Here is a 7,782-nt window from a genome sequence, read left to right as displayed (position 1 = left end):
ACAATTGATGTATGTGTGAATTGTGATAAGAGTTGTATGAGCCCCGATAAAATGATTTAAAAAATAAAATAAAAAGTAAAAAGGCTTCAGAAGAAAAAAAAAACTTAAAATTTTTATCCATGATAGGAAACACGATGCATGAATTGTTGAATGCGCAACTGATTTTCTCTGTAAACCTTCATGCAATTCATAATAAAAGTTACAACGTTCTTCTTTTTGATGAGATATTTATTGAACAAACTTTCAAACTAGAAAGATAAAACTTTATTTATTGAATGAGAAACTAACACCACCTGCCAAAATGTATGTACTTTAGCTATAATCGTACTGAGAGAATTCTCAACTAAATATTGACTCTAAATAGGATTAGGAATTCACTTCTTTTGCATCCACTTTAAGGATGGACTGATAAAGGGGCTGTCATTGTTATTGTTAGGTGCTGTTGAATTGTTTCCAATTCTTCACAATGCCATCTACAGCAGAATGAACCATTGCCAAGAGCGGAGTCATCCTCCTCCTTGTTACGTGTGAAACCGTTGTTGTCGCCACTGTGTCCATCCAAACTATTGGCGGTCTTCCTCTTTTTCACTGACCTTCGACTTTAGCAAGCACAATGTCCTTTTCCCGGACTGATCTCTCCTGATGGCCCGTCCAAAGCACAACAGATGAACACTTGCCATTCTTGCTTTTACGAATATGTCCGTTCTTCCAAAACAGCTCTTTGTTCTTTTAGTAATCCATGGTCATTCCAATATTCTTCACCAGCACCATAATTCAAATGCATTTATTCTTCTGTGGTCATCTTTATTCAACATCCAAATTTGTGGGAAACAGAAGGATTTCTCTCAAGCTGTCTCCCCCAAATATATGCCAGATGTAGCTGCTTGAGAATGACTGTACACTTGGAGGTCATCAAGAGTGGATTGGGGGCCATTCTCCCTGAGAGTTATCAGCTGTCTAGACCAAGCAGACACCACTGTTTATCCTACAACAAATAGGGCCCACTCCCTTCTGATATTGTTCCCTTTAAGGATTGCCTGAAGGCAAGCCCGGGACCACTCTAGGATGACTAAGTTTAGGCTACCAGTCCAGGGTCCACCCATCTTGCCACACATGCTCCCCTATTCCCTCCCTTTACTATTGCGTGTTCATCCCTAGGTCATCCCCCTCCTATTGCTTGTATTGCCTATGCAACCCCTCCCTATGACGTAGGTTGTTGTCTGCTATCAGGGGGCTTGCATGCCTCCCAGGATAGTAGTTGTCTGTTTCATTGTAGGAGACACCAGAGAGATCACACCCGCCCAAGGATGAATTGTACTGCCCCTTTCTGTGACGTGTGATTCTGTAATCATATCCCCCTAAAGTGATATAATGCGTGGTTAGCAATAAAAGAGGAAGCTCCCTGGTTCTTGGGTCCATAGCTGCTCCTGCTCTGGTGGCTGGCTTCCCCCCACGAGGACCATCAAGCGGGGCTGAGGTGAGCAATGCTACCATGAATTGTGTCTGACTCCATTTATTCCAACCTCTCCTCTAACTCTTATGCTCCCTATGACTTTACTATAATCTCTACTTATTATCGCTGTACAATTGCGCCTACCGGACCTGCAATGATTTGTGGGGTCCCCTCTCCCCCTTAACCCCACTCAAATTTCATCTGCATATAATGTGATTAAAAATATTAAGGCTTGGGTCAGGCCTACCTTAGTCCTCAAAGTGACATCCTTGTTATTCAACACTTTAAAGACTTTAAAGAGGGCTTTGTGGCAGATTCGCCTAATGCACTATGTCTTTAGGGCTCTTGCCTGCTTCTGCCATGAGCACCACTTGTGGACCAAAGAAGATTAAATCCTTGACAACTGCAGTCATTTCTCAGTTTATCGTGATGTGATCTGTTGGTCTAGTTCTGAGGGTGTTTGTTGTCCTTGCATGGAGCCACAGTCCATATTGAAAAAAGGTCGCGTTGTTGTTAGTTGCCGTCTAGTCAACTCAGACCCACAGCGACCCCCCTGCACAAAAAAATAAAATGCTGAGTGGTCTTACGCCATTCTCACCATTTCTCACCCTTTTTCACTGCAATTTCGTGATGAAGGTGTCTCTTTTCCTGACCTTTCCCCACAACTGTCATCAGCAGCCGTGGGTCACCTGTCAAAATACAGCCTTTTTTTCACTTGCAGGTCCTGCAGGTTTGGAGAAACTTGTTAGGAAGAATGTGGTAGTTACATAACCTGGTGTCAATTTGAGGTGTAAGATGTAGCGGTTGAGTCTAGCCTGTCAATCAGGATCTAGCGAATGAGGCCTCTTTGTGGGCATGGCCTTCTCCCCAGGATCCTGGGAACTCCTGTTTTTCCTCCTTGGAGGCAAGAAAGACACTCTCTCTGCTCACTCCCTTGGAGACTCTACTGACAAGGCTCACTACCTGAGAGACATTTCTGAGAAGCCACATGAAGCTAACCTGAGGAGACCCCTGCAAGTGTTAAGATGCTTACAATGCCACTGGATCTACAAGACTTCTAACCCACAGGCCTGTAATCTTCCTGCATTTGCCATCATTGCAAGTGTTTTGTGAGTCTGAAGAGGACTTTATAGATTAGTATCAGACATATGGGGTAATATTGTACTTATGGACTTGATCTGCACTGGGCTGAGATGTTTCTCAATATTCAATTGCTCTTGTACATACAGCTCTTTCTTATATACATATGAGTCTCCCTGGATTTGTTTCGCTAGTCAACCCTGACTAACACAAAGAGGTTTCAACCATTTCTTTGTTATTTTCAGCAATTTCAGTCCTCCTTCAGGTGGAGACCACACTCTTTGGAAAGCATCTATTCATCTAGATGTTTGGGTACTCTTCTTGTCTGCAGAAGCTCTTCCACTATACTTTCAGAACATCTGGAATATCCTCATCTGGAACAAGATGCTGCCTTTGCATCATATTTCTTCTGTGAAGCTTTCTGAGCAGCAAACCATAACTAGCTAGATTCACGATTGCCACTGGAACTCTCCGGTGAAGTTGGGCAGCTGTTACTTATTTAAATCCACCCAGGTAGCCAGTAATCGAGGAATGTCCTTTTGTTCCCCTTTTGCTCCCAGAAAATGCAATGTGGCTTGTGTTCATTGTGACTATAAGATCCCTGCAGTCGCTAAGTTGATGGGATATGGACTTGTACAATCCTTGAAGCTTTATTGGTGCCACAGCAGCAAGTTTGCCAGGGGGCTGCTTTTTCTCATCGAAGAGATATCAAAAGTGGCCCATTACAAGGAACTATATGTGACCTCCTCCCTGGGGGACGGACAACAGAAAAGTGGGTGAATGGAGATGTCAGACAGGGCAAGATATGACAAAATAATAATTTATAAATTATCAAGGGCTCATGAGGGAAGGGGGAGCGGGGAGGGAGGGGAAAAATGAGCACCTAATGCCGGGGGTTTAAGTGGAGAGAAAATGTTTTGAGAATGATGAGGGCAATGAATGTACAAATGCGCTTTACACAATTGATGTGTGTATGGATTGTGATATGAGCCCCTAATAAAATGATTTTTTTAAAGGAAATAAAAGAAAGAAAAAAAAGAAAAGTTATTACCACATTTAAGTGCTCAAAAATGTTAGCTTTCATTGTTTTTAAGTTTTGGTATTGTCTTATCTATAATTGTAATCTGTGTTTCTTCTTTGGCTCAGTATTTACTTAGGAATGAGTTTTAAAATCTTCACCTTTTTAGAATATTCTGTTTAAAGTTTAATGAACATTTATAGAATTTTTATTGTGTTACAGAAGTATTATGAGCGATTTCTTCTTTTAAAAAGTTAGTTTAATTTTCTCTTCTGTGTCCTAAGATATTACCACTACTTCAGTGGGTTCTTGTAATTTGTGTCTGAAAGATGTAAATTTTAATACATATCAAATTTTCAAGGTCCTTATACTTCTTTAATTGAATTGATTATTTATGGATTGGTGGGCATCAAGATGTACTTTTATGATTTTCTTTGAAAATTTATAATATTTACATGAATTTATATCCTTTACCTTATAATGCTTTGTTATTTGGCACATACATTGGATATGAACACACACAAAAAAACAACAACAACCAAAAAAAAGTGGCCCATTGTTGGGGTGCCAGCAACTATTTTATGTTCCCTGGATGCAAGGCTAGTCCAGCAGCACCCCGAAATGCATTTTTAAATCAAAGTTGGACATCAGATATACAATTGGAATAAAGAAGTGAATAATATCGCAACTTGTTGAATGAAAAACCTTATGTTGACAGAAATGTTTATAACAACTTTTTTTTCATAATTTCCAGAACTTGGAAACAGCAAAGATAGGTTAATGGATGAAAAAATGGATAGCCTTTAATTTTTTATACTTATATTTGTGCAAGGAAATTATTACTTGACATTACCACTAAGGAGGCACAAAAAGTAATTTAAATAACAATTCTTTTATTCCTAGAATAAATTCATTGAGTATCAGAAGACAGACTCAAGATGATATTGAAATAAATGAGTCAAGATAACAAATCACTGAGACGTAGGTATTTTGAATCGGATCTTGGAAAAATTCCCTTTGCATTTCACCTTTTTTGACAAATTATCAAAATGTAATTGTCAGTACATAAAAAATGAAAACAGGACTCTCCACACACGTAGGACTGAAATGATAAGCATATTTTAATAACATTGACAGAAATGTTTGTGAGAAAATTGCCTGAAGCCATTGCATCTTCTACCCTAATATTTTCTACTATGACCAATCTGTATTTGATTTAGATAATATTCTCCTGACCTTCTCAATATGCATCTTCACCACCTTTCCTGATAGAGTGGGATGCCTTCATCTAAAATATACCCAAGGTCACTGAATCATACAAGCAGAAATCGTTAAAAGAGCATGTCTTGTCAAGTACACTTTCACCAAATACAGGGAACTAAAGAATGCCTATCTTTAAGAGCAGCCAATTTCCCTTTGTCTCTATCACCCAAGGAGTCAACTACTCCTTTTGTCTCTTAAATGTCTGATGCTTATCATGAAGTGTTCTTCTAAAGCGCTCAGGATATCAGGCTTGCATGCCTTGGTACGATATAAATTCATTGCTGATAAACTCTCACTCTTCTTCCCACATTGAAGATGAGACCCCTGGGCTCCAGCTTGTTTTATCTCATTTCTATAATTGCACACATCACTTCTAAGGACCTGTTTGACCGTGGGGCTGGATCCCACAATGTGTTTACCCCAACTACTGTCATGGAATACATCTAACACTGATTACAAATATAATCACTGTGCAGTTTGTTTAGAACTCATGAACCAAACCATTATTTAAATGTTGTTAATAATGGATAAAAAGTTATTTGAATAACAAATATTTTTAGCGTATAATAAAAGTTTACGTAAAATAAAAATGTCTGTGTGTGTGTGTACATGCACAAACACACACAACACATAGACATGTATAAATACTTGGTAATGTTGCTTAAAATTTTATGATGCTATAATTGAAAATATTGCTTTAATCTGAAATCTATAAATAGAATTTTTGCATGTATCATGTCAGCTCTGAAAAATGAAGACAATAACATTTGCTAGCATAGGCCATCAGGAGACAAGTCCCTGGGAAAGGACATCATTCTTGGTAAAGTACAAGGGCGATGAAAATGAGAAAAACCCTTTAGGAGACAGATTAGCACAGAAGCTGCAACAATGGGCTCAAACATATAGTAAGAATTGTGAGGCTGTGGCAGGACCAGGTACAGTTTTGTTCTGTTGTGCACAGGGCTTGCTATGCACCAGAACTTGATGGCACAGAACAATTACTTTGAAAGAAACAAAAGGGCTATTTCTAAGAAATATGTATATACAGCTGCTGGGGTGTGTGTGCGTGCACACTTTTCTTGAGACAGAATCTATAATAATAACTGATTTTATACAGAGGTTGTATTCAGCAGGGGGTATCAAAAAACTCCCCAAAGCTGTGCTATATGACAAAAGATGCTTGTTTGGAAGTGAAAGAGCAGAGTAAAAAATGTGGCAGGTAAACAAAGTATCATGAGATTTCTTACCCACTTTCCCAAGTATTGTAAATAGATACCCTATAAACTCGTGTACAAGTTGAGTTTTTCAGCACATTTTTTTATGCAGTTTTTGTGGTGAAACTAGGTGCCTCAGCTGATAGTTGGATAGGCTTATACTCGAGAACATAAGGTATGCAATAAAACCCGTTTTTGTTGATTCCTTTTGTGTTGGAGGCCATCTGCACCCTAGTCTTGAAATGATTAAGATTTCTCATAAACTACGTGCTGTTCTCCTCTGCGGTTTGGCATTTGGACAGGCCATTTAGAACAAGTACAAGGAAGTACGCAAGTCCGGGAGCAAGATGTGAAATTTTCTTAAGAATGCTTGACTTAGCCGAACACGAAGTTGATGATGTGTATCAAGTATGCTTGTTTAACAATGAGGTAATTATAGCTCCGGGTTGTTTCTACATGTATAAAAAAAGGATATGGAATAAACTTGGGGCCCCAATACTTTCTGTCTCTCTTTTTTCCTTAATCCTCACTCCCCCTTTCAGGACTGTTCAACTCACCGGCAGGATCCGGCACTTTTACCTCACCATTGTTAACTGCCAATGTTCCATCAGGAACACAGAACAACTAGAAATGTTGAGAACAAAATGCTCTGACTACAAATAAAATCTTATAGAAATATACTAAGATATACAGATGGCAGGAGTCAGAACAGCAGAAAAGATGACCACCCACGACAATCTCATCAGGGGAGCACATCTTGAGGTATCTAGGGAATTAAATTGGGTGTCAAGTACTACATGCGTCCGCTGAGGTAAGCTCAAAAAAAATCAAAAGGAGCATAGGGAAGAAGATGCTGTATACATAAGTCCCTGGGGTGAGGTCCAGGTAATATGGCAGGGGCCAGACTAAACAGAGAGCAACATATAGGATACATATGGTAGCCCATTAAAAGTGGGGGGGAGGTATGGGTAGCTGGGGGAACAGGGCACTAACCCACACAGGAGGAGGGTGTTGATTGTGTCTCCATAGGGAAAGAGGGACGAGACTTCAACCCCGAGATCCAAGACAAGAATGCAACACACTGACATGAAGCAGGGAACCCATAGAGAGGCTTGAGGGGTCGGCCCCATTACCAACTAAGTGTACAGCATCACCTTCCCCACTAGAAGAATTCCCTTCAGAGGACAGCAGTGAAGCTACAGCTCAGGAAGAGGGACTGGTCTGGTCAGAGCACACAGGAGCCAACGAGGGGGGAAGGGAAAACAAAAGAGGGAAGCACATCCTGGCTCACCATGCCCTGAAGACAATGTTCCTGCTCAGAACAGGAATGCACAGAGATGACCACAGGGCGGGCCCCACCAAGGACACAGCGTTCCTCATTGACTCATAGCACCATTGAGGGCAACACTAGAGACACACAGCAGGAATTGTACCCGCCCTAAGCTCACCACGCCAAAGCCAGCCTCTGGAGGCATGCAGCAGAGCAGCAGAGGGAACAGAGCAATGAAATCGCCAGGGATAGAGGCGGTGCCAGGGCATGGCACCCCATCAGACTTGACTGGAAAGCATTCGTGAAGGGAAACAAACAGACCCTGAACTATTCAGACGTTTTTATAAGTATGTGTGTGTGTGTTGTTGTAGCTATTGTTTTACTTTCTGTTGTTGCTTAGTTGTACTCAGTCTTGTGATGGTACATAGCATGTCTACCTGGAAGGGATAGGCAGAATAAACAAGCCAGAGGAGAGAACAACGGG

At 40.5% G+C, this 7,782-nt stretch overlaps 1 pseudogene; it reads right to left on the bottom strand.

Moving 5' to 3' along the window:
* Positions 1-2,727: 2,727 nt before the first annotated feature.
* Positions 2,728-4,802, bottom strand: LOC115873059 (annotated as a pseudogene).
* Between the last annotated feature and the right edge of the window lie 2,980 nt (positions 4,803-7,782).

Source organism: Echinops telfairi, unplaced genomic scaffold, assembly GCF_000313985.2.
Source record: "Echinops telfairi isolate 266 unplaced genomic scaffold, ASM31398v2 ScPeMD7_7459;HRSCAF=8497, whole genome shotgun sequence".
Classification (NCBI taxonomy): domain Eukaryota; kingdom Metazoa; phylum Chordata; class Mammalia; order Afrosoricida; family Tenrecidae; genus Echinops; species Echinops telfairi.
The sequence above is the reverse complement of the archived record's forward strand: the minus strand, read 5'-3'. Positions and strand labels throughout refer to the sequence as shown.